The sequence below is a fragment of the Zonotrichia albicollis genome, chromosome 11, assembly GCF_047830755.1.
Source record: "Zonotrichia albicollis isolate bZonAlb1 chromosome 11, bZonAlb1.hap1, whole genome shotgun sequence".
NCBI classification, from domain to species: domain Eukaryota; kingdom Metazoa; phylum Chordata; class Aves; order Passeriformes; family Passerellidae; genus Zonotrichia; species Zonotrichia albicollis.
The window spans coordinates 11,079,488-11,107,343 of record NC_133829.1 but is presented as its reverse complement, the minus strand read 5'-3'; the positions used below and the strand labels follow the sequence as shown (position 1 = coordinate 11,107,343).

The 27,856-nt window shown below is 40.4% G+C and overlaps 2 protein-coding genes across 6 annotated transcripts in view; one reads left to right on the top strand and one right to left on the bottom strand.

Moving 5' to 3' along the window:
- The window catches only part of DMXL2 (Dmx like 2), a 419,496-nt gene extending 399,416 nt beyond the window's left edge, over positions 1-20,080 (bottom strand). The window contains exon 1 of one of the 2 annotated variants that reach the window (XM_074549321.1): positions 20,077-20,080. The gene's annotated coding sequence lies outside the window, so the exon portion shown is untranslated. The other variant, XM_074549322.1, reaches the window with a different exon arrangement.
- Positions 1-27,856, top strand: part of SEMA6D (semaphorin 6D) — a 244,535-nt gene that overhangs the window by 16,524 nt on the left and 200,155 nt on the right. Inside the window, exons 2-3 of one of the 4 annotated variants that reach the window (XM_074549336.1) lie at positions 2,165-2,210; positions 3,103-3,188. The gene's annotated coding sequence lies outside the window, so the exon portion shown is untranslated. Of the gene's footprint in view, positions 1-2,164; positions 2,211-3,102; positions 3,189-19,936; positions 19,955-20,006; positions 20,128-27,856 lie in introns of those variants that run through there. The other 3 variants (XM_074549337.1, XM_074549335.1, XM_074549334.1) reach the window with 3 other exon arrangements.

Below are 27,856 nucleotides of genomic sequence, written 5' to 3'. Positions count from 1 at the left end.
ATATGAACATGCAATTGTAGTACCTTGTTCTACCTTCTGTTAGATTTTCATTAGGAGCTTAAAACATGCAAGGAGAAAAAGAGAGTGATTTTTTTTTCCTCGCTAATTATTTAATACAGTATTTATATCAGGCAGTAAAAAAATAATACTGATCAACCACGTGGCAAAGAGCACAGAGGTTAAAATGTAGATGTGTACACTATGCTGCTTCTGCCTGGAATGTCTATCTGCTTATTTTTCCTTAAAAAAAAGGATGGATATTTATGAATAAAAGGAACTTTCAAAAGGGCAGGAAGCTGAGTTACAATATTATGAATCTGATTGAAGAGATTTTGTTTTGTTTAGTTTTTATGATCAACAGATGTTTGGGAAATTTTTGTTCTAATTCTGACTGCATCATTCTTTCCTTGCCTGGGGAATGAGAACGTATAGAGGGCAAGTTAAAAAATTAACAACAACCTGTACTGGGAGCTCGAGAATTCAACACTTTTCTAATATTCTGAAGGTATCAGATTATAGTTTTGCTGTGTTCCATTTGGAACAGAGAGCTAGGTAAATAATATCAAGCATTTTCTGAGTTTTATGTTGTTATTTTAACATATGTTTGTACTTGATTTCACCAAACACTCCCACAATGAGTCTGAGAACTCAGTGTCTGGCTCAGATGTTTGGATATTTGAACTAGAAATGTTTTCAGAGATCAGCAAAGGGAGATGGAGTTGCCAAGCCAGGTGCTCTAAGTCAAAACATAAAGGCAAAGAAAACAGTGAAGGATTTAAATGCAAATGCTCTATTTATCTTTTTTACCCCATTTACAGTTATATTTTGTGACTATCATAAGATGAAATAACTTCAAAATCTTCAGCAAGCCAATAAACTTTGCAGTATCCTGTTTTCCCCTTAGATATAAGGATGAGGTTTCTGCAACTCAGAAAGGAAAATTTTTAATGTCATCTGTTGTTCCTTTAAATTTGCTTATTTTAATTTATTTCTAACAGAAATCACCCTGTCACTTCTTTAACCCATCTTCCTGATTTAAAATAATTCATTCGGGGCAGCAATGATGCTTCACCCAGCCTGTTTTGGATATGGAATTTTAAATATTCTCAAGGAAATTTGTCATATAGACAGAGAGTGCTCTTTGTAAGTTGCAGAAGATATTTTTTGAGTAAAGATAATGGAAAAAATTAATGGAAATCATGAGCAATCTGAAGATTTTCTAATAACAGAAAAGGTCAGTAAATTAGTAATTGCCTCTGAAATATAATCATAATACTGCCTAGTGACTAAATTGGCTTATTAAAATATGCTCAGGAGTGACGATTAAAAGATTCTTTATGCATTATGAATTAAGTATCTTTTTTTAATTTGGAAGAAATTCACATTTAGGAAAATTATGAAAATGCAGGGTATTCAAATATAATAATAATAATCATATCATTTCTGTAGATATTAGATGAAAAAAAATGTAAGCCAAGGTGATGCTCTTTGTTTCCTTGGTACAAAAATGCAACTGGTTTTGAAAATAAAGCGATGCCAGACAGCAACACTTCACATTCACTTGGGACAGAAAATACCCAGGTGACCATTCAAGATTGCTGTAGGGAGGCAGAATATTGGGCAGTCAGAGTGAAAACAGTGCTGGAGAAAGGACTATAGTAGACTGGGTCTTCATTTCTCACAAGGTATTTATTTTTCCCTCAAAAGTTAATGTTTCTTCAAAAGTTGGTATTCCCCATCCAGGCTAATGATTCTTCAGGATAACTTTAAGGTACTTGTTTCCCAAATACCTTCTGAAGGATCTGGTGGCACTTTCTGCTTTCTGACCGCCATGTCTCATAGCCTGGATCTCATCTTGATTCCTGCTGAATAACAGAATTTTGATGACTGCAGTTTCCTCCTCCCCCACCGCATCTATGTACACTGATAAATACTGTACTCAGTGCTTTTATCCTTTGGGCTTGTTTTAAGGGAGAGGTTACCTGAGACTGGCTTGTTACATCTTCATGCAATGTTTAGCTAGGAAGGAAGCACGGTGCTCTCTTCTTACATTGCCTCCAGTGACTTGTTTGCCAATCAGTGCAAAGCTCTGCACGGAGCCTGGTGTTCTGGGAAATGTTTCATTGTACAACTTTTTCTGACCTGCTCCATTTTCTGTTTACAGAGATGTGGATGCTGGGGGGTGGTTACAGAAGGAGAAGGAAGAACAAGTAAGTAAATTTGAGGGGATACATTTGCAGGCCCTTGTATGGAGCAGTTGCAATTAGGTTTTTTAAAGCACGCCCCAGTTATGCTGGCATCCCAGGGGAGCTGCTGTGCCTTGCATTGTGCACCCCAAAAAAGAGAAGGCTCTTGTATCTCAAGTTCTTTTTTTAATGACATCTGCAATTCAGCACAAAGCACACTACAAAATAAATAGCATTCTGAAGTGATTGTTCTCAGTCCAAGGGATTCAAACACCCTTGCCTGCCCATAGCACCTCAAAGTCTCCATGCTGTTTGAATTGTCTCAGGAGCCTAATTTGAGCTACTCAGTTCATAAACCCCATCTTAAACCAAAACAATTAATAAATGAAACTGCTACTTTTAACATTGCTTTTCCTCTCTCTGTGGCTACAATAGACATATTTGCTTTGTGTTATAGTTGAATTATGCAGCCATCTGCCCCACCTTGTGCTGAGTTTAACAGTGGGAAGATGAAGAGAGCTGGTGTGCATTTAGGAATAGGGGAACAGGCTTGCACAAAAGCTTAGGGGGGGTGTGTGAGCAACAAGTGTGCCTCCTGCTTTTAGGATTTCTTCCTGCAAGGACATAAAACAGCATTAGGTTTATGGTACTTTGATGCTATAGTGAGTGACTTGGGAATAAAAGGATTAAAAGACAACAGGCAGTAGGAGACTTGTAGCTTTTAACTCTTCCCAAAATGGTGATGAAGAGCTGGATACAGAAAAATTAGATTTAAATTCTTCCTTGTGCAGTTTATGAGATAATGCCATTCATTATATTTAATAATAGATCTACTTCTGTTGTATAGATTTTTACTCAAGGATTTGGTAAATCTGTAAATTGACTATGACAGCATACAATTTTTTACTGTCTGCAGACAGAGGCTGTGATCCAGACCACAGGAGCTGGCCTGGAGCTCATGGATCCTGGCCATCCCTTCCAGCAGGGAGACTGCAGGAGCAGGTAGGAAACAGTCACACGTTTTAGTTCATTGCTAACAGGACACAATGAATGAAAGTTCATAATGCCTCTTGCTGTAACCTGGTGAAAAGAAGTTTTAGCACAGTTCCTCTTGTTTTCAGCTCCTTCTTTTTTTTTTTTTTTTTTTTTTTTAATTTTCTGCTTTGCCTCACTGCTGAAGTCAGATTTGGATGTCTGTTTTTCATTTATTTTCACTAAATTTCACAGGTGTTTTCACTTTTTGTGAAAGAAAGGTACCTGTCAGGTAAGGACTGGTTGTGTAGGTCTCCAAAGAGATGAATTAAGCCTGGGGCACACAGAGGCACCTGAAAACCACCAGTTTTAAAGGGCATGTGACACTTGGTTAGTTGAACTCTGTTCTACCAGGGGTCTAAAATGAGCTTCTGGCAGCAAACAGCCTTTTTGGGGAGACAAGAAAATGAGTCCATATGAGCCCAGAATTGCTGCAGGTGCATAAATGCCCTAATTTGAGATACAATTCTGTATCATAATCATCAAAATAGAGTAAAAATGTATTTTTTTGGTTGCCTAGAACAGAGATGGTAAATGGTATTTCTTATGTTCCAGGGGGATTACTCATGTAGAAATAATATACCAAAGATTTGGCTTAGATTAAAAGGATTTTAAGCATAACAGAGAAGCCATTCCCATCTCTCTGTGAATCAACTGGTAGTTTCACCATAGTTCCTGGTATACTCTTGTCATATCATAAAAATTAATGGATTTTGTACAGCTGCATTTCAGCTGTCAGATTCACCAGGGAAATACTGACTTGCAAACTGAGGCAGTGCTTGGTCCAGCCTGGAGAGTGCTCCTGAGCCAGAGTGGGCTCAGATCATGGGTCCCTAAGGGGAATCTCACACTGCAAACTTTGACTGCAAGTTTGGTGTCTTGTGTACAGAAAAATGGAGCTTTTGGGGCTGTCAGTCAGGCACCATTCACAAGCAAAGACTTCATTTCAGAAAGGGAGAGAGGAACCTGCCCAGAACTGTCTGGTTTGGAAGGACAAAGAGAGGAGCCAGTTTTGTGCATTGTCTGCTAGGCAAGGATACCCTGAATGAATCAATGCCTTGGATTTCTGTTAATTCTGAGGAAGGTGATATTATCACATGAGTCTTAGCAAGTTTGGCATGGGCTCTTTTTTTCTAATATGATTCCCAGTAGTATTGTATTGAAAAGAAAGAGCAAGACAGCCTGTATTTCAAAACATCATTTTCAGCTAAACTCTCACTCTAGGCAGAGTAAAAGAAAGGATTCAGTAATGAAGAGGAAAATGCAGAGATGGAAGAACTCAAGTTTTCTCAAAAAACCTTCTCTCTAAAAAGACTCAACTTATGAAATCTGTCTGTATCAGTTTTGATAACATGGCTCTCAAGGACATCTAAAATCTCATTAAATATATTAGGGTCCAGAACAGAAATGTTCAAGAGAAAAACTAGAGCAGATTTATCTAGGAAGCACAAAAGAAAAATTCTAACATAATTTTTAAAATTTTCTAAAGAAAAGTTTTAGCTGTTTTGATAAAATGGACAGCCATGTTTGTAGGAGGTCTGCTGAATTGTTACTGTTAATATTAATATTGGTAATAATATTATTACTATGGAAAATAGTAATTACCAGAAAATCAGGTATTGATCTGAATTAATAGTGATAAAGCTAGACATGAAAGTTATGCTACTAAGAATAACCTTTTACCCAACATTTTCTAGAACATCAGAAAAAGCTCATGAATCAAATGGAAAGTTTAAATGTCAAAACATGATATTACTGCAAAAATAGAGCACAAGCAATTCTCTCATTGCTGTGTTCTCTGAATGGGAGTTCCCTACCTTTGTAGGCTGCCCATCAGCAGGGTAAGATGCAGCACAAGCACACAGCTCATTTCCCAGACTGTTCCTACCCAGTATCAGAAATATCCTGTTCAGCACTGGCTTTGCTGCTGTAGACAGGTCTGTGAATGACAATTTGGGAATTGTCAAAATCCTCAGTGAAGTAGACAGCTGGAGAGCTTGTCACAGAAAAATTGCATTAAAAGATTCCAGTTCACCAAGTCTTTTTTCCCATGTGCTCAAACATCTGGAATATAGAAGAGCTTTCTGTATGTATGTATGTAGCCAGACAAAATGTTGTACAGACTTTTGCCTACTAGAAATTGGTATAATATTTGTTGTACTTAGATGCCCAAGGGACACACTACAGTCAGGAGCTGACAGGTACCAAGGATCTGCACAGATTTATAAAGAAGAGCTTGAAAAAGGCTTGAAAATTATGTAACAAAGAAGGAATAATGTATAATACTCTGATTCTGTTCTGATTTACATCTGTATACATCTGAGGTAATTTATGGCAACCATAGCAGAATTCTAGATTTGTATTTTGACTAAGTTTGATTAATGCAGCAGATATTGTTCTTGCTATAAAATTCTAAACCTTCCTTTTACAAGTTATTAAAAAACCAAAAATTCTATATGTTATTCACCAAGAGAAACTAATGTTGTTACTTTTCAAAGGTTTTTAAACTAATTTTCCAGTTTGAAATACTGATTCACAGAGAATCACTAATAAAATTGAAAATACAGCACAGTATTCTTTTATGGTGCCTGCATTACCTAGGAGTGCTCTTCACAAGAAAGTATTCTTGTCTGATAAAAGATTCCACAACTAAAGTCATTCATAAAATTAAGATTGAACAATTTTCTTCAATCTCTTCTACTTTCTTGAGGGGTCATGACTGCACTAATGAAGGTTAAATAGACTGAGGCATGATTGGTAGAATATCTGTGGGAGACCTCAGAAATGTGTAGCTTATAGAAAAAGCATTATATCACCTACCACATCATCTGTCACATCAGGTGAAAAAATCTTCCTTCAATTCCCCAGGCATTTCAAAGATAATTACTCTAAATACAATGGGTGAAGAATCCTATTAGTTACGAGTCAAGTATTCAAGCTCTTTTTTTTTTCCTCCTTCTGTTTTACAATATTTGGCTGGTTTTTCACCATCATTTTTTTAAATGTACAACTGTGTTGAGTCCTATATTGAAAGTGAAGCCACAGAAACATGTAGGACATGCAGTGCCCCAGGTCAGTTTGCTATGCATGAGCAGGACAGCAGGCAAGGAGCCTTCTTCTGCCAGAGGCTGGTCCAGGCCCCATCTGCATCCTCTGGTGTAAGGATCAGTGCTAGGACTCCCTGAGCAGACAATGGAAAGTAAAAAACTGTGATGTGTCCTTATATTTGTAAAGAACAGATATAAGGACACGTTACAAGCTTGTCCAGACATGAACTGAGGAAGGACATGTTGTGTATTGTGAAAATATTGCAGTAAATGTGGAGTCATCCTGTGAGAATTTGAGACTGGGCATGTTTACTGTGTGCAGAGTACAGTTAGCTTAGTGGGGAAATGTCTGCATCTGAAGGAGAAGAATAATTCATGATTGCCATCTCTTTGCAAAGCTGAGTTAAAGGTTAATACCAAAGCCATACATTTTGCTATTTTTGCTGTGGCTGTGAACCTACAAAAAATGCTTTGTGTTAATGGAAAATCCCATGACAGACTAACAAAAGATTTGACTGTGGCTGGAGGATATTGACTTCTTGCAGAAAAAATGCCTATCAGGGAACCAAACTAAAACATGAGGCTTGTTCATGAAGAAGGGACCCTTGCCTGTGTTGGCCTGAAGCTGGTGAGGTGTAAGTACATGGGATGAGCACAAGAAGTGCTCATCATTCCTGGGAACCTGGGATTTTATGCTCTGTATTTCCACTGCTAATGGATATGGTCATTTGTTGTTTAAATGTTTTTTTTGGCCAGTATACATATCTCCCAAATGGGAGAATGCCAAAAAGTGCTTGAATTCAGGTGGACAGAGTCCATGGGTATATGCAGGGTTCAACAGTTTCTGAGCAGTTTTGACATTTCTTCCCAGAAGAGACAGCTGGCTAGGAGTGAGGTATGAAAGCTCACAAAAGAAGCACATCCAACTAACTGCATATCCTTAACCGTCTCTTCAGGGACTCTCTGCAGTGTGTGCTCAGCCTGAGTGCAGATCTTCAAGTCCTAAATTCTGTTACACCTGAGATTTCCATCAGATTAAAGAAAACCCAATCTTTCTCTTGCCCAGAGCAATTGTAGGCCCAAACTTTTATAAGAGACTGACTGATGATGGTTCTTTTCTCTGTTGGTAGGAAAGTCATAGACATTAAACCACCATCAACCTTTAGGTCAATATGTTAGGGAAGACACATAAAATTGGGCAGCCAAGCAACTTGAAATCGCTGATGCCAAATCAAAATTGTTCAAACTCAGCAAAATAGTCACATTGGAAGGCAACATGCCTTAGCAGTCATGCTAGTAATAAAGAATTCAGGAGAAATCATATTAAAAATAGGAAATATAGTTGTAGCAGAAAATAGAAAGGTAGCAAAATATGAAAAAGTGAAAGTCATACTGCACTACAACAAGACTGAGAGTTTTAAACTCCAGTGCAGTCTTGCTGCTAACATATGGCTGGAGAGCTGGAGCTACTCAAAATGTAAAATCAGACACCCTAGAGACCAAATGTCTAGAAGAGATTCTGATTCTGGATAAATACACCTTTAATCAACATGAAGAGATGAGAAATCAGAATCACCAGGCAGCAGCCGGTCTCCATCAGTATGAAGAGCACACTTGGTAGATGCAGTGTGCATCAGGTGCCAGGGCACAAACACTCACCCAGAGCTGTCAGAGACTGACTGGTGTCAGGAAAAGAGGCTGTGCAGGAAAGCCCTTGGAAAAGCCATTAGCAAGCAGGAGGCATTAGCAAGGCAGTCCCAGCTCTGTAAGGGCACTTGGACACAGCAGCAAATGGCAGGAGGAGAAAAGGCTGTTTTCTGCCCCATTCACTTACATTGGCAAGGAGTTACTGAGGCAAAGGGAACAATCATTAGAAGGGTCCACATCCTTAGGTCAAAATAGCTGATTCCTTGATGAACTCAAGTGAGCAAAATCTTCTGCTAAAACTTTGAAGACTCTGGCACTTGCAGACTGATCAAATCTACCAGATAACATCTGCATCATTTGTAATATTAATTTCGACAGAGAACAGAATTTGTCAGAAACCTTGAATGCTTTAATTGTATACAGGAGGCTGGCAGGGAAGGGCTGAGGGCTCAGTGTGTCCCAGTTTATTTGCTGCAAATATTTTGAAAGGTATTTTTCAACATGGCTTTGAGACACCAAATGCCCTCTGTATGAAAAATGCAAAATATTACCTTCCCCTTTCACTGTTTTGAAAGTTGGAGGGATGAGAGGAGGGATGAGTAGGGGTGGCAAGAGAGTGATGTAGAGGAAGATCATTGGCTTCAGCAGGATGGATGTTATACACTTGCAACGGTTTGGACCCCTGGTCCCAAGTTACAGAGAGAGCACAGAGGCTGTAATCACAAAAGAAAGCACTTCCTTTGAATTTGAGTGCCCTTCATCTCTGCCATCCAACATATTTTCAGTTTCTTCATTAGATGTACATAAAGCTGGTAGTGAAAGGCTCTGTTGCTTTTAAAAGCTTTGCTAAGCAATTCGGCTTTGGAAAAAAATAACCTGTGAAGTAAATAAATAAATAAACCTGACAAAGTGTTTTTACATAACTCTGCAGAACTGCACATCACCTGCTGGCACTTCTGAATTCACTGTGCTGCATATCTAATTGTTTTTGCTCTCCTGTATTTTGCTTCCCTTTCAAAAGCTTTTTCTACTTCAATTGGTAAAACATCTTGTGGGCAATTCCTCTGCTTGCAGCCTTGCCTGGCACATTGTTTTTCCTTCACAAATATTATAAGGAAAAAGAGAATGACTGTCTGGGATGATATAGGTTCTTTTGTTCCTATTACATGTGGAGAGACTTGTGTTGTAAACCAGCCACCACCTGTTTTCTTCTGAAAATGAAAAAGCAGTTTCTTGTTTTTTATAAAATGCATGAAACATCTAATTAATTTTGCTTGTATACATTCATTTACATAATAAATCCTTATAAAACTACATACTGAAATCTTAACCAAAATCCTCAGTAACCCATTAAGACTTTTTGTGTGTTTAATAGTATTTTCATGATTTGGAAAGGGAGGGGGTGTATAGTGACACACTGTGATACTAAAGTCAAAAAATCCTGCAAATCATTCACACTCAGTTTTGGAGTGTCACCTCATTTGTAGCACTGAGCACACCCTCTCAGGTCAGCTCTTCTCAGATCTTACAACTTTAGTGTTGGCACCCTGGAGTTGTTCTCTTGCAGATGGGTTGGGCACTATTGCTTCCAGCATTTATGCATGTATTTCTCACAGAGGATTTGGAGTTTGACACACATTGCCCTGCAGAGACTTATGAGGGTGTACTCCACCTCCAGGTCTGCAAAATCAGTGAGATCTGTTGTAGAAGGTTTAAAGGCTTGTTGACAAATTTTGAAATCTGAAGTTTTCACTCTTCACTCTTTCACTCTCTATCTAAATGCACAAATCATGTTTTAAAACTGTTGTTACCTTCTGCTCCATCAAAATAATGCAAATTCTTTCTATACTGTTTCAGCAAAGAATTTGTCATATTAAGAGCTGTAAGACATTTGTGCCTCAAACACCATTCTGCCTTGATCGAGTAGGTATCAACAATTTAGTTAACAATCAGTCACAAACACAGGAAAAAATGGGAGAAAGGCAGTATGGCACTCAAGGCCGAGCACAGATAGATGGAGTTTAATCATCTCTGGAGCCTCTCTGGGGACTGTGAAGGATTTTAGAGAAGGCCATATGTGACTGTTAAATTGGCTTCAACAAATCAAAATTATCTGTAGCAAAATTTGATTTTTAAATCTATTTTTTAATCCAAAGTACTTGAATTTCAAATAAAACAAGTGGAAAAGGAACTGTCATTTTTAGGACAGAAAGCTGGTTTTTTTCATAGAAAGTAACTGCTTCCTACATGTTTTTTTCTGAAACTGTTACTCTCCAATTAAAAAGATTGTCAATAATGAAACATAATCTAAGTTAAGCCATATTCTCTTATTCATTTAAATTTTGAGGTGGTGCAGCATTTGCTGACCAGGTCTGAGCCTCAAACCTCTTCAGAAAACCACTTTACAAAGAAAGATGCGTTTGGTTCATGTCAAGTGATTCGATTTCATCAATTCTTTCTCCTTCTTGGGGATAAAAGGACCTGTGGTTTTTAGCTGTTTTAACTCCAGTGGCTAATTCTCTGAGTTCACCCCCTACTCACTCCCCCTCTGTGAGTTCCCATGTCTCAATGTTCCCTGCAGTGAACAAGGGTTGGCTGAGGGAGCTGGGGGCACTCAGCCCAGGTGAGACCTTTTCACTCTCTACACCCCCTGAGAGATGGGGGTCGGTCTCTTTTCGAGAGGAACAAGTGATAGGATGAGAGGAAATGACCTAACGTTGCACCAGGAGAGGTTCATTCAGATGGGACATTAGGGAAAAGATTCTTCTCTGAAAGGGTTGTCAAGAATTTGAACAGGCTGCCCAGGGAAGTGGTGGAGTCACCATCACTGAAGGTACAAAAATGTCACGTACATGTGGCACTTAGGGACATGGTTCAGTTGTGGACTTGGCAGTGCTGAGTTAGTGGAGGGACTCAATGATCTCAGAGATCTTTTCCAACATAAACAACTCTATGATTCTGTGATTCCACCCTAAATTATTTCCAACAAGGTAACTGGTTAATTATGTATTTCTATCCAAACACTTGTGCAATTTTAGAGGAGTATTTTTCCAAAGTGGTCATAAGTTGCAAAGATAGTTAGCACTAGGCAATCATCATTTTGAAGAATAGATGTTGTCACCATTAAAAGTGGGTACTTAGAGCACATAGTAGCAGTGTCACATTCATCACAGCATCTAAGAGACAGGATGCTTAAATGCAGTGAGAAGGCAGTTAATGCAGAAATGTTTTAAAACTGCCATCAGATGTCTTGTAGTCAATACTGGTACTTTACATAAAAATTGCCTGCACTGATGATAAGGTAACTTGTCTGAGCTCGAATCATTGGAGAACAATCAAATATGATAAATGATTGCCAGCTGCTGCCATTTTCAAAGTAGAGACAAAGAGCTGAGATAATACAACTACAACAATTCACAGGAACTTCAAAGGAGCAACCCCTTCAAGTATTGTGTCATCCCTGACACCCAGTCAATGTAAATGATACCTGATTTTTATAGGCAGTAACAGGCTTATTTTCAATACACCAAAAACCATCTCTCTGTATTTAGTAGACACCATCTATATCAAAAAACAGCATTATATATCTAACTTGTCCATAATTATTATTTAGAATGCCAAATTATTGAGACTGCCAAAAAATATTATCACCAGACCATCTGTAGTGAGCAATTGCAGTTGTTGGTGACTGTGTTCATGGTCAAGGGGGCAGAGCACTGTTACAAAATAATGTCTGACTGAACTTCAAATTCAGTGCATTAGCAGAGTGGGTGCATAAACCAAAGGATAATTTTTATTTTATAATAAAAAGTTGCTATAAATATTGTATGCTTTTATATTCAGGAAATTTCCATGAGCTTACATGCAGCAGGGCAAAAATACACCTAATTTTTTTTCAATAAGAAAGGAAACACCTGTTTGGGGACCAATTAAGAACTTCATAGAACTATCAGTCCTAATTACTAAATAGCTACAGGATTCTCATTTAAGCAAAATCAACCATACTTGAAAACTAAACTTGGAATGTAAATGATGCAATCATTCATAATTCATTCTGCCAAGCACACAAAAGCAGAGTCTGCAGTAGGCTGTTTTTAAATCTTTTGTGCAGATTAATACAGCCAATACTAGATTTACAGAAGCTGTTAAGGAGAAACAGATCTTCTAAGGGTACTATTTTTTATCCATCATTTTATTACTAATCTCAAGCTTGAAAACATCTGCTTTAGAAGAAAGACTTAGCAGAAAATGTAAAGTTACAAACAGTCTCTGTTTGAGAAGAGTAATCTACATTTTCTGCTCAACAGAAATATTAGCTGCTCATTAAAGAATGTGGTATGGCCGTTTGCAAGATTCAGACTTGCTTGTAACTGTTCAGTTAAATCTTAAATCTGGCAGCAGATAATGTCTACTGTCCATACATTAGTGGAATCAATGATCCAAGGTAATCCAAGGATAATTTCTCAGGCAAGCTAACTGAGGGCAAGACCTCAAGATCTCAGGTGCAGCTACAGCTCTCCTGGGGACAAAGAGAAGGCTTTAAATATCCATCCTTGATTTGCAGGTCTCAGCCCTTTTGCAGGCTAGAACAACCACACAAATTAGTTGTCCAAGCTCACGTTACTGCCGCTGTTACCTTTATCAATGGAAACTCACTAGAGCAGGTGAATATCAGCTCATCTTACGTGGCATTTTTATGTGAAATCACTTTCTGCACAGAAATAAATACCACCCTATGCACACATAGATATTATCCCCACAGAAAGTTGGTTACTTAGTACCACACATTCCAAAGCAATAAATTATACTTGTTTAGACAATAACAACAGCAACAATAAAATAAAACATATATGTTTATAGTGTTATTCACTTACCAAAGTGCAGATTTTAGCTGAAGCTGAGCAGTTCAGTCAATGGTATTTCTTTTTACCTGTACTAAACACTTTCTAAGCTACTGTTAATCCTATGAGTAGCTTGGGAAAGAAATTGCACAAGAAATTATATTTATGAAATTTAGTTTGTAATTGCTTGAAATAATTGTGAGATCCTCTTCGCCATCTCATTCTTTATCAATTATTGTGGAGAGAAAAAACTGAGCCTACTCATTAGTCACAAATTCTTTGCTGATGTCGTAAATATATATACATAAATATAATATATTCCTGTACATATAATAATTTTATATTCCACCTCTGTGATCTATCACTTCAGAAAATATTATTAAATTCCCTGTGCCTTAACCTTTGTTTGACAAAAAATATAACACTCCTTCAAAATCGTTTTCCACAGCCATTCCTAGCAATCAAACACTATACAGTATAACATCTCCCTAATTTCTGTCTTAGTCTACAGGACATACAGTTTCATGAAACCGTTAAAACTCCTGTGGATTTGCGCTATCTCACCACTGGGACTCTGTTTCTCCCGTGGGACAGTGTCCAAGCAGGGCTGATGGGATCCATGTGAGTATAGCATTCACAGGGATGGCTGGGTACACACTATCCTCAACAACCTCTTCACCATTAGATTTAGGACCTTCTGTTAACTCTTGTTTTCTCCTGATTGTTCAGCTTCAGTCTGTAATATCATGTATTGCTTCCCTCTTTTTATTCACTCTGGTAAATCACTTTAAATGGGGTGTTCTGCAGATGGTCACTGTAGGAGTGCATCTTTGGTTGAAGATAGATGGTAAGAAAGGAAGTTTGAAATTGCAGCAAATCATGGATGCTTGTCCCTCCTGTCATACTGAATACCTGTATATTCACTCAAGCTTTTACTTGAGTTGAGGTTTGTGAAGAGTTGAATTCCCTAGAGGGTGTGCTGAGATTTTTAATTTAATGCTCATTACTTCAAGAACCACGATGCATTTGCATTTGCAGGGCAGGAAAATAAATGTTGAAATGGAACTTAATCCCATCTTTTGAAAATCTGCAATTTAGTTGATCTCTGTTACTGGTCACTTTGGATTTCATTAAAGAATGATGGCATGAAAAAATAGGAAGCCACAGTATTCTTTCATAATTTGAAAATGTAGCATTACAGATAATCGAATATAATTGCCCAGAGATTTAAGGAAGTGTTTCCACAGACAATAATTTATCTAACAAGAAAGAAAACCCCATTGTACACTCAGAAGGGTTAAAGGTGAGGAAGTGGGAATATAAGTTATGCTACGCAGTCAAATTCTTGACATGATTGCATTTGTCTTTGTGTTTTGTGCACAAAAGCACATTAAAACACGTTCTAAGAGTAGTATTTACTTTAAAGAAATCTTTCTGCACGTGCATTAGGAAACATGAAAGAAACTACGTAAAAGTTCAAGCCTTCAGCATGTTTAACCATTTATGAGTAGTTTATGAATATTTTATTAACTGTTACTTGAAAGAACAACAAAAGTGCTGCTTGCCAATTCAGAGAAAGTAAGTGATCTTTAGTTTAATGATTTAACACATATAAGCTTTATGAAATGTGCTTGTTGCTATGGTACACATGCATTTCTCTGATACAATAGATGCACATGGCATTCTTTGTGTGAAGAATTTCATTCCTTTTGGATCATTTTGACTCTGTCTGACTTTTTTCTTCTACAGGCTTCGTTTTCTCCCTTTACTCTTTTTTACTAAATAGTATTCTTTGCTCTAGGAAAAAATGCATCCAGCAATTGAATCATCCCCTTTCTGAAAGTGAACAACCTTGTGATGCACTTTTTGAAAGTATCTGTTGCCTTTACCATAGTTGAACTGTGACATATTTTGAAAGATTCTGAAAAAATATTACTATTTCTGCCAGTGGGAAGTGTTTCATGGGTGCAAGAGATGTACTAAAAATTGAGCTCATATTCTTACTATACAGGGTATTTTTACCTCTTTGTATATCAAACACTATATAATATAACCTCTCCCTAATTTCTGTCTTACTCTACAGGATATACATTTTCATGAACCATTCATAATAATAATAACTAACTGTGAAATAGTGGTTGTTATTTTGACTATGGTTGTTTTAAAATGTCAGATGAGTGTAACAGAATGTTCTGTTTGTGTAGATTCTGAAACAAAGGAGGCAGTAAAGGAGGGACAACTGAAATATCAAATAATTTGTATGATTAAAATCTGATTGAAATCAAAGAGATATAAAGTTAATAGGAAACTATCAGAGAGGATGACATGTAATAGGATATTTAAATGTAGAGACAACTTAGAAGAGAAGCAGCTGGGGATATAATAGATGAATACGTTAGCTAGGACATGGAATTATGAAGAATGATATTTGAGACACTGAAATGGCAAGTGTAGATAGAAAGTTCAAGTGAAAGTGTCTATTTCCTGAAGCCAATAAGAAGTAGTAATGAGGGAAGGCATATTTAAATTACAGGCCTAAAAAATCTGCCATTCCCGCTTAAAATTATGGAGATCCTAAGAGTTTCTGCTTAGAGATCAGATTGTCTGTGGGACAATCTGTTTCCTGGTTAAAGCAGAGGAGGTTTTGTTTGGTTTGTACTACTATAAAGACAAAAATATAGGCAGTGCAAAAACAAGGTCAGCAAAATTTTGCAGGAAAAAGATCATGTCAAAAAACCCACGCAGTGTTAAATAGATACAGTACCACCAAAAGAAGTCCAGGTAGGAGGACTGGGACAGAGACACAAAGACTAATTCAGTGCATCTCCACTCAAGAGAAATAAAATAGAAATGCATATCGGTGATGAGTCATGAGGCAAAACTAAGGACTTCATATAACACTGTAATAACCATCAAAAAAAAAAAAGTGAGATTTCCAAAGAATAAGAGGATATCTGCCATATGACTTGAATTGCTTCACAAGCTCTTGATTTAAATGCTTTGCAGCAAAAAAAGGCTGCTATATTTGCAATTGAGTTATTAGATCACAAACCAATTCAATTTCAGCTGAATCATGGGACCAGATGCAATATGAGCCTCAGAAATATTGATAATATTACAAATATTACACTAGAGAAATGTAGCTGAGAGCTGGTGATACACAGTATATGTACTGCGAGTCCTGTAAGCAAAAATAAGCTGTTAATAAGAAACCTGTGAAACAAGCAACATTATCTCTCAGCATCTGTAACAGCTGACAGGCAGAAATACCTTACTGAGCAACAGTGAAGCATAAAGAGCAATTTGCCCAACAAGGGCCATCAAAAGTACTTCAAACTGAAATATCGAGGACAGCAGCATTGATAGAGATCCTCCTCTTCCAGCAGCCCTAGGAAAACTATTGAAGAAGAAGCAGGCATATCTCCAAAGGGGTTGGTAGGTTCAGAGCAGCACGGCATGGATCTGCCTCCAAACAGCACTGACAAAGTCTTTTGGTAAACTAGACATGGGCATTGGCTCAGAAACTCTTAACGGTGAAGAACATGATTTCTCACAAACAACCTCTGAGGGTTCTTGCCAGCTTTGCCAACATTCAGGAGTGACTATATTGTGGTAAGTTTTACAGGCTCTTCTGTCATCTGACAAAGTCTTCTTCATCTTGTGGTAAGTTCCTCCAAAGCCAGGTAACTATGGATGCTTCCAGGAAGCATTCTAGTTTACACCAAACTGAATGAGGCATTAAGATCAGAGCAGATAATAGCTTTTATTTTAGGAAATTGAAAGGGCAAGGATAAATTAATGCAGTGCTATGACATCAAATTACAGTGACTGCTGACTAAGAAAAGAGAGAGCACAAGGCTGAGTGGAGAAAAGCTGGTAATAAGCTTCCCTACTTTGGACAATTTCTTTGTGCATCCAAAGCTTAAGAAAGCTACCAGGAGAAGTTATCACCACAAGAATCAAAACCCCCTTAACCCTCTGGACTTAGTTCCCTTTCTTGTTAGTGATTCACACCCACATTCCCATATCTGGGACCAGTGTTCTCACCAGGCTGCAAAGCAGAGTTCCTCCCACCTCACTGGCTGGAGCACTGTTGAGCTCCATGTGGAAATAAATATTGGCTGAGAAGTATGAGCAGGACTTTAGTCTCCTGGCTCTTACCTGAGAGGAGATCTGATCTAATTCCTCCTTTAGTTAATGTTATTTGTACATATTGAAAAATTATTGGCAGAAAAATAATATTTTCTCTTTCCTTGCACCCCCAAATAACAACTTAGTAGATGACAATGAGAGTTGAAATTCACTCAGACGGAGAACAGAATGAGATCTGAATCTTCATGCTTCAAAATTTACCTAGCCTTTAAGATACTAGAAAAGGGAAGATTGATGAAAATTACCCATTTGTGAATCTTTTCCTGAAGAGACACCAAAAAACTATTCAGCAAAGATAATCCAAATCTGTTAAGTATTTGAGGGGACTAAGTGAAACTGCATCTTTGTTGAATTTAGTGCATAGGAAGAAAGATCACCCACCATTTATCTACAATTTTGTTTAAAGGGAACTAAGCATAAATTCCAGGCAATTTAATATCTGATTTTATAAGACAGACAAATGCTCACAACTTGAGGCAGACATTGTCAAGAAGAAGCAAGAGAGGGGGAACATTCTCTTTTCCAGTAACGAATGTTCAACTGCGATCATGTGTGGGACAGAAAGGGAAGTGCAAAGAGTACACTGATTGACAGTGAATGGAGATTTCTGCCCCATGTGGTCACAGTGCAATTGTACAAAGGAGACTGCACGATACAAATACACGGGCTGACCTGGCTCCAGGACATTCACACAAGTATTGTAGTCAGAAAACTGAAAGGTGCTAGTGTCTGCCAAAGTGCCCCGTTCAGACAGTGTTGCACTGCAGTGAAATGGGATGATTCCCTGCCAAGCGGGCATTTCAGTGTAAGAAATCTGACCGCGGTACCCTCAATGCCTTCTGCAGAGTCAGTGGGAAAGGCAGCCAAGAGCTGGGTGGTGATGGCAGGATGGACAGAAAAGGATCCCTGTGGCAGTGCTGGACCGTCACAGCACACAGAGGTCTGTAAGAGCCTGAGCCGGCCCTGCTGTGCTCCGATCTGTCTGTCTGTCTGTCTGTCTGTCTGTCTGTCTGTTCTCCAGTGCCTCACGGCCCCGAGCCCACCCGGCCATTTCGGCACTGTCCTCCTCCACAGGACAGGGAACACAGTGAGGGGAAAACGTCATGGATCGAGATAAAACCAAGATGAACACTGACCAGTGACTGCCACAGGCAAAGCTTGATTTGGGATAAATTTATTTATTTCCAAATTAAAGTAGACCGGAACAAAGCTAAAAACACTTCGTTCCCCGCCACCACCACCTTTCCCCTCGGCGGAGCCTTCACTGCCTCGCCCTGATCCTTCCATCTCCTGTGCCCTGAGGGGCTCAGCCCTGCCCGGGGTCCGCTGGGCTCCAGCCGGGGCTGGCCGAGTGCAGCCGGGACAGCCCCGCTCGCCTCACGGCCGCCCCGCGCCTGGAGAGCGACACCCGGGACCGAGCAGGGAGCGCAGGGCAGCCGGACAAGGTGAGCACAGCCGGACAGGGCCGAGAGGTGCCAGGGTGCGGGGGGAAGCCGGGCTCCTTCCCACTCGGCAGCCACCCGAGCACTGCCACCAGGTCAGTCCTCCTGGCTGGGTCTGGTTCACGGTCACCGTGACAGTGAAATTAGGTGCAGTTGCAAAATAATGGCCGACAGTGAGTCCACTCCCAAAACCAAAGAGAGAACAGGGACCTGAGTGCTTCAGCTCCCTCGGAAAAGTAGGAAGAAATGGGGTTTGGAAACCTGAAAAACGCCACCAAGAATTAAAGCAGCAAAAATACTGAGGGCAAATTCCCCGCATAGTAATCCCCCAGTGTCAGACCGACCCAGCACACGGGTTTTCAGGCTGAGAAGGGCAGCGGGACGGGCTGTCCTTCAGGGGGGCTCCGGGCGGGCAGGGCTCAGCAGAAGAACAAGTGACAAAGGCTGTGGCACTGGACCTGCACCTGCCACCGATAGAAAAGGAAGGAGAGAGGGTTTCAGAGAAGATATCAAAGTCAGCTCCCTTGCTTATGGCTGTAAGCCAAGCTGCTGTTGCAGAATCTGAAAAACAAAATTTGCACTACAGGACTGTAACCAAAAAAACCCCCAAAACCAAAAAAAACACCACTATATAATAGTGTCCTCATCCCCACACAAGTATCACTTTCCCCCGTAGCAAACCTACTACTTATTTGTAGAGGAACCTGTATCTGGAGAAGGGTGTGATGTTTTCCTCAATAGATTATGCATGAAGATAAACTTTAAAATATTTCATCTATATGCTTTAGTTTCCACTATTTCCAAAGAGAATATCTGTTTTCTGAACTCAGGACTAACCAAATTATTTTTATTTTTCAGTAAAAGTGAGAGTGAAGCATTCAGATTAGACATTAGGTTGCAACTCCACGAATGTTGGTCTTTAATAAACAATGGCAAAAAACCCAATCCAAACCAAACCAAAAACTAAAACTCAGAGCGTGCAAAGAAATGAGCTTATTTTTTATTTTTTAAATTCAAAGCCAGCTCTCTCTGGTGTTGGCTGAGGGTGTTCTGAGAAGTTAGTGATGCAAAATCTGTAACGACACAAACCCAAACCGAAAAGAAAGATTTCCGGTTCATACTAAAGTCAAAAACTGGGGCTTTTGCTGGAGAAGTTGGAGCCCGTGGGGAGTGACCCTGAGCTGTCTGCTCTAACTGTGCTGCAGGTGCTAACGAGGGGCGGAGGCGCTCTCCGAGCGGCGCTGCCTCGGCCGGACGGGACCCGGCAGTCCCCGGGAGCCAGGTGAGCCCAGGGAGTCGGTCCGTGTGCCACGGGAAAGTTCTCCGGGGCAGAGCAGGAAAAGTGGAAGAGTCACTGTGCAGAGAACGGTCTCTGCCTGCCACCTTTCCCCGCAGCTGGGTCAAGTGCCTTCTGCATTGATCGCTGAGGAGCGCTCGCAGCGCGGCTGGGGCCGGCCGGGAGGTGCCTGGGGCAGCCGCGGGGTTGCTCAGACGCGGCCGCGCTCCCTGCAGGGATACGGGAGAGCGGCCCGGGGCAGCGGGGCCGCCTCACGGCTGCGGGGACAGCGCGGGCACAGCGCGGGGAGGCGCGGCAGGGCCGCGGGCAGGTGCGCGGGGCGGGCGGGGCCGCGGACAATGGGCGGGCGCAGGTGCGGGGCGGGGCGGCGGGGCGGGCCGGGGCGCGGGGCGGGGCGGGGCGGGCCGGGCTCCAGCCGCGCCGCCGAGTCCGCCGCGCCGCCAGCCGCGCCCGGAGCCGCGCAGCGCCCGCCGCCGCACCCGCGTAAGTCCGTCCCTCTCTCCCTCCCTCCGTGCCCCAGCGCCGCGGCCGCGGCTCCGGCCGTGCCCGCCCGCGGTGCCACTGCCCGGCGCGGAGCGGCGGTGCCGGGGGATGCGGGCGCTGCGCGGGGCTGCGCCGGGCGGGTCTCGCCGCCCGCCCATTGTCTGCGGCGCCCTGAGCCTGGGGGCGAGGTGGGGCCGAGCTGGGCCGGGGCTGAGCGGGGGCGGCTCGGAGCCTCTGCCGGGGTGATAACCGGGGGCTTTCGCGAGCCCCGAGCCCAGGGACTGCCGCGGGGTGCGTGTGTCTGTCCGCCCGGCACTTGGGGCGATTGCGAGCTCGGCACTGCCGGGGCTGCCGTTCCCGTTAATTCTTGTCAGGTGTTTCTTCTTTCCAGTTTTGCTCCCAGCTGGAGCCTCAGACGTTTTTACTCGTTGAGTGAGGAAAGGTTTATTTGTTTTAAATGATGTTACCCCTTCTCGGTTGTCTCGGAGCAGAAGCGGCCGTGCTGGAGCAGGTCTCTCTCCGCAGCATTCATGAATCCCCTTTGCCATCATAAGACATGTGCATCTCGAGTAATCAGTGAGATGTATGAGGAGCATGAATATTCTGTGACAGGGACGCTGAGCACCGGCACCTGCGAGCATCCTCTCCTCTTACAAGTCAGTCCTGATCACTTTGTTTGCTCACCCACAAAGGTGTATTTCTTTAGCTGTGCAAGGCAGCAATGATTCAAAATATCTCATGTAAGAAGTGGTAGAACTCGTGACGCCCAACTGCTTGTGTGCATCAGGTGGTGCTGGGTGCTAATCTCAGTGGACCGACCAAGTGTATGTGCCTGCCTTGAACGCTTTTTGTTTGATGATCCTTGGTGGACTTGCTAAGTGCATTAGTCTGCTGAGGCTTAGAGTTTTCTTGCCCTGGGGAGCAAAACATCCTGTGAACACCTCTGTCTAATGTAGAGTTTGATTTCAAAGGGAAGCTCATGATGTGGAACCGGCATTGTGATTATGGAAAGTTATGATAGATTTTCCTTAAAGAAACAGGAGACCTTATAGTGGTTTTAAAAATGAAATACAAGGTTTTTACAGGAATAAAATGCTTGCATTATCCCTCAATGCAGCCATTTAGTCCCTCCCTACAACAGTAGCAATTTGTTTTAATTTTCTTTTTTTTTCATTTCTCTTTCTGTAATGATTTTCTCTTGATTCAATTCCTTTTCTTTCCTGGCACTGTGGACGTTGGTCTCTGATCTAATTCTTAACAGCATTTGTAACTACAGTTCAGTTTATGCCCTCATCTCAAGGAAAAGAAAAAGCCCAATTATAGGCAGCATCCCTATTAATTTCACAACTTTGAATCTGTAAGATTTTCTTTTCCCTTTATTGTTTGTTTGTGTTCTCTTTCAAATGTTAATATAACTTGGCCCGTTTCAGGCAGGGCTTGATCGAGAAGGTGATATAAAAACACATTGGCTCCCTTTAATGATCATTTTGATTACTGCCATTGTGTGTTCTCCAGTTACAGTGTGATGTGACTTGTAAGTCTCTAGATCTCTTCTCCCCTTGTATTATTCCTTTTCACCAAAATATTTAGCCACCAGCAAGCCCATTTTTCACGTAAGTCAAATTTGGTTAATATGATGCTTAAATACACAGAATTGCTATGGTGTTTTTCTTTCTTCAAGAAAAACAAGAATGAAATTAGGATGTGTATAAGGAAAGGTTTAATAGGCAGTGGAGAACCAGAGATTTCTTATGGAAAAGAGCCTTTACCAATCTTTGTTGACTTTGCTCGTCTGCATGAAGAAAAGAAGTGTTGTTTTGTTATCTAGCAGCTGTAGGAAGATTGACAGCTACAAATTGCAAATCTATGAAGGATCTGCCCATGACACAATTTTTAGTTCATTTAGATCGTTATCCTACACATCTTGTCATTTGCAAAATTATATAAACAAGACCAGTAAGTTTGTGGAGAAGATGTAAATGCAGTGAATATACTGTAAAGATTTTGAAGCTCTTTGGGATAATTAGCAGAAACTTGCCTGAAATATGACATTACTACAGTAAATTTAATTCAAATAGGAACACACCATTGAAAACATTCTATTGTAGAAAAGAATTACATATTTTAAAACATGCTAGCTCTGTCAGAAGAACCTTAAGTGTAGTAGTTTTTTGTTAAGATAAAGAGAGCATCACTGCTGTTGTGGTGTGCTTTGCATTTCTAAATAGAATCTAATGAATTACAAACATTCATTATGCTACAAGCAATTGCTGAAACTTCTCAGCGCCCCAAAATAGAGATTTATTTATATGCTCATATTTGCATGTTTTCTGATTATGGTGTCATTGTAAAAATAGAAATAAATTAAAAAAACCCAACTGTTGTTCTGAAATGAGTTCTCTCCTAGCTGCAGATCTTTGATTGGTCTTCTTCTGTCTTGGAAATTGATGTTTAAATACCTCACTGTGTTCAGGTTATGGAACTTTCTGTTGGGAAGTGTGGGAAAGCTATAGGAGGAGTCTGAGAACATTCTTTGTAGGATCCTGGAAGAGTTAAGGGCATATAATCTGCAGCAGAAGGTCAGGTTTGCCAAACGTCTGAGAAAGAAAATAGCTGAAATTTCAAAGGTCAAAAAGAGCAATGTGCTAATTTTAAAGGACATCTTGCATAAATATTACTTTTCTTAACATGCTAAAATGTGAAAAAAAAATTCTTGGTCTGTGTTTTTATGTAAATGTTTAACAACTTAGTCTTTCTTAAGCATGGTATTTGTAACACAGTTATCATTTTTCTAATGCTGCTTCCTTCTGTGTGGACTCAAGAATGAGCCACTGGAAAGGGTCTGTATTTATAGGCCCAAAGCAATTTACAGCCTTTGAATGCCTCAGTTCATGGCTATACTTGGCACTGTACATGTGGACTGTCACTTTCCAAAAATGCATTTCTTTAAAACATGTGGGTCTTTGGAGTTCAGTTTCATGCCACATGCTCGTGGGTGCCATGGGAGCCCAGCAGAGGTGGTGCTCACAGCCAGGGACAGAGCGAGTGGAGCCCCTCTCGTGTCCCTTGTGCTCCAGCACTGGGAATGATGTGCTGAGCGTTGAGACAACACTGGGTGGTTCCTCTGGGGATGTGAATGGAGTGGGAGGATCACATCCTCTGCTGTTCACAAGGAGAGGTACTGAAAATTTATTATTGAGTTCTCCTGCTCTTTAGAGCTGGTTTTAATTTATTTTTAAATACTCTCTCTTAAACCTTTATCTTGGGAATCAATTCCTGCCTTGGCACTGTATTTTTAAATTAACCCACACCCAGGTGGATTCAAAATGCAGGAGACCCTTTTATAAATGACAGTGTTAATGACAGATGATGAAACACAGGCTGGAGAATACATACCAATTTATCTGTTGGTTTTCTGTGCCGTACTACAGCTACATTGATTATTCCTGATACTCCAGGTGATTCTCCTTGAATGCATTGTGGTGAAACAGAAAATTGCAAAAGTGCACATCTGCAGGAACTCTAGGTCATAAAGGCAGTCCTGGGTTTGATCTGAAGCAATCAAGTGTTGTTGGTCCCTCAAGGAAGTGCTTACTGCTCATCTCTTTTCCAGACAAGGAATCAGTCAGTAAGCATGGCAGGTACAGGAAGTTTTAAGGGAGAAAAGTCTGTGTCTCAAATTATGATGATATTGTGGATACATTAATTGTGAATTAATGTAAATGGTGTCCAGAAAATCAGACAAATCTTCAACATAATTATTAATCAAAGAAAGATGAAGTATTTTTGAAGGCTGATACTGGGCAGCGTCTCACAGCTAGAAATGAATGTTATTCAGTGAGAGAATGAAGGAGGGGTTTTGGGGAAGGTTTCTTTGATGGTATAAAACAACTATTTCTTCCCTTGTAAGCTGAAGATCACTTGACTTTTCACACAATTCAGATGTTTGAGACCAGCCTCCTTTGGCAAGCCAGAGTCATTGTGTTTCTGTGTGCTCTGCTCCTGTGGCAGGCCTGCAAACGCAGTAAGTGCTTATGCTGCTGTTAGCCAAGGGTCTGCTTCTTTAGCTTAAGTAGGGAAGATCTCCACTTGGAAAGAAGCTTTTGAGTCCTTTCTTCCAGAGCAGGAGGAGTTCCTATCAGATTTGCAGTAGTACTTTTAAGCAGCTTCAATTACATATTCTTAACTTTGTTTCACTAGCGGGAGCTCCCCTTTCAGCGTATCTGACCTTTTTCAGTGAGGTTAGCCTAGCTTCTGCTGAATCCACCCTGCCTGTTCTGCTGGGTTGTAATTCCCTTTACAAAGTCCACTTTTACCTTTATTTTGTGACTTCTGGTTTTGATCATATTCCTTCAGTTCTCAGAAATATTTCGTATTCCTTAATCCTTATGTTTCCTGCTGACACACCACTTCTATCTCTTTTAGTCTATCCAAAGAACCCAATTCCTTTTCTCCAACTGTTTGGTTTGCTCACTAGCTCTAAGATCTCTTTACACCTACAACTTTTTCTCCCACTTCAAAGCTAGTTATGACAATGTGACCTATTTTCTGTGTCCAGCTGTAGCACGTATCTGTGACTGGTATTATGTTTCTGAACTTGAGTTTTCATGCCACTAACACCACACATGAAGTTTTCTCTGTGAAGAGGGTTTGCCCTGACAGTAGTGTTACTGTGAAAGCAGATGAAACATCCATGTTGTTGAAATGAGCAGAATTGCATCCCGAGGGTGAGAGCAGAACCATTGCACAGAATGGCTGAGACATGTGATCCTAATTTTCTCTGTTAAGAGGTAACTGACAAACTGCTGATGAATTCTGTTTGCTTCTAAACCAAAAAGAGCCATCTTCTTGGGCAACAGCATTGCTCCTTTTCCTTGCCACTTTTCCAAGGCTCAAAACTTTGAGATCTGTTCCCTTCTACAGAGCTTAGTTTTGGTCTGCAGTGTGTTACAAGTCTCTCTGGGAGAGGTCAAAGCCTCCCCAAAGCCAAGATTTTGGCTTTTTTTTTTTTGTAGTTGCTCTAAAAAGGAGTAGTCCTGCATTTCTTCCTGACTAGTAATGTCTTGCTTGTTCATAATGGGAAATACTATAGCAATTCCAATACTGACCAAAGTTTTAAAATCTGCTTTAAAATGCTTTAACCTCATTTGTTTGTTGATGTGTGCTAAGGAAAAGAGTGAGTTCTTCACATATAATGAAAATGCACAGTAGAGAATCAGACATAGCCAACCTGAAAATGTCAGATCAATGTTCAGCAAATCAAATGTTCAGCATCTTTGAATTAGGTTTGAGGTGAGGGAGGCCCACTTTGTCATTTCAAGTACGAATTACTGTTTTCACTTTCCCATAATCAAAGAGCAGGTGAATGAACCTGTCTAAGGCTGTAAAATTAAAAAGAAAAATTGCCTTCAGAAGGATTAGAAATCAACCATTTACTTCATAAAGCAAAAGATCAAGATGAGACTTTTCAGCTATAAATGAGAAATTACATAAACATTATTAGCATGAAAATGTGTGTTTATAGTGCAAATTCTAATGCAGTAATGTGTCTTTTTGTTTCATAAAATAACAATAAAAGTGAAAAATCACAGCATATAAATGGTAGTCAAAAAGTCAAGTATCCAAATCCAAATTTTTTCTAAACGAAAGCTTAATGTTTTCTAGACAGTCCCCTTGTTCTGGCAGTGAGTCAGATCTTTTTCCTATTTGAAAAGGGACAAAACTCCACTCTTTCTCCAAATTGCCAGAGGAGAGAAGCTTTTCCTGCTCATTGCCTGGATAGCTCCACCAAATTTAAAAAAAACCAAACAACTAAATAAATCTGGGGAGAGTTTTTCCATGTCCCTGAAAATGTAAGATAAAATGTGTTGAACACATGCTGAATTTCCAGAGAAAACAGCTGTTTAACTCTAAACTCAATGGAGTATTTCCCACACTTATAAAGTAGCAAGTTTTTCTTCTTCCACATGAATCATTAGCCTCTGTCATGAGGACACATTAAAAATTGTTTTGTTTTGATGAAATATCAAGTGTTTTTACCAATACAGGAAAACCTTCAGATTTTCCCAGGAAAACATGTCCCTGCTAAAGCATTCCCGTTTTGTCTTAACAAATCACATACAGCATAGTAATGTCCTTGCTTTATCATACATCACTGATGAATAATTTATTTAAAAAGGAAAAAAAAAAGGGAAGGAAAAAGCCTTTATGTAAAATGTCCATGTGATGACATTTGTAACAGGAAATGTTGGGCAACTTTGGGCAGGCACACAGCTCCTGTCCTGCCTTGGGCACACCATGGGTAGTCTGGAATATTCTGTGTGCAGATCCCCAGGCCTGCAGGGATGTGTCTGTGCTTGAAAGCCAGTTCAGTAGGAAAAGCAGTGTGAATTAACACAACTGGGGCCCTCCACTGCTGCGAGGACTCCTGCATAGTTTGAGATTCCCCACCTTGCACTTCTGTACACAGTGTCCCTGTGAGTGCCTCTGTCTGGGGGATGGAGCTGTACACTGAGAAGCCATTTCACCGTGGGCATAGAGCTGGCATGGCTGCAAGTGCATGGGTGAGGGGGAGAAATTACCTGATGGTGATGGCAGCAGAGATTCCCATAGCAATCCAGCCTAGGACCACTGCATTACTCACAGTGGTGATGGATGGGTGCAGAGTGGAAGGGATTGGTACGTGTGTAGGTATTTACTGGCTTGAAAATAGGCTGGAGTGAAGAGCAAATGCAGTTAAACCTGAGAGCACTGCAGTCTGAGAAGTAACACTGCTCTGCAACCACACCACCTAGTAGAAATGTGGTTCAGCTCATTATCTGTGAGTACAGAATTTCTGAAGATGGAAATTATTTGCAAAGGGGATTTACCTTGTTAGGCGTTCAGTTGTTTAAAAGAGTTTTGTAGTTTAACTTTGGATGTGATGAGAGGAAATACATAATTTTCATGGGGCTTTTTGCTTTATTGAAACTGTAAATGTTGAACTCTTCTTCCTTGTGCATTATTTCAGTGTGCTCTGAGCATCTACCAGACAGTCATTGAGAAATCGTTGGAAATGTTTTTACCACTTTGTTTTCTGGCAGACAGTTGTAATCCAGTTTGTCAAATGAATTTTCTTGATTGCCTTGCAGCATATGCAAAGTACTTAAAATTGTTGTAATTGCCTCTGAAGAGCTGGGGTGGGGGAAGAGAACAACACAAAAGAAAACAAGCAAAAATCCAGCTTTCTATTATTATGTAAGTATAAAGAAAATTGTGCTGTATAAAAGCAGCACAAAAAATACAACAGGGGTAATATAATGACAGCAATCAAATCCTTCAGAATTGTGTGCAGTGATTGGCCAGGGTTGAGGGGAACACAGATTGCTGTGTAAAACATTGAACAAACTAAACTTAGACACTCAAACACATTCACTATCTGACTCACTTGAATATAAATATTTGAGTTGTCAGTTCTGCAGGACTCTTCCATGTGGGGGATCTTGCTACAGTTCAGGGGCATCCCTCTACCTTCAAGTCCACTGTTCAAAACTGCTACAATCAATTTCACTTCCACAACTGTGATATTTAATGTATTTTAGAAGGCTTGTATGGAATTATCATCTCTGTTTTTCTGCAGAATTTATAACTTACACTGAGTTTGTTGCTTCCAGTGAAGAATGAAGAAATGTTTTTTTCTGCATATTATGATGTTTAGGTTATAGATAGTCTTAAGCTATTTTTTTATTAT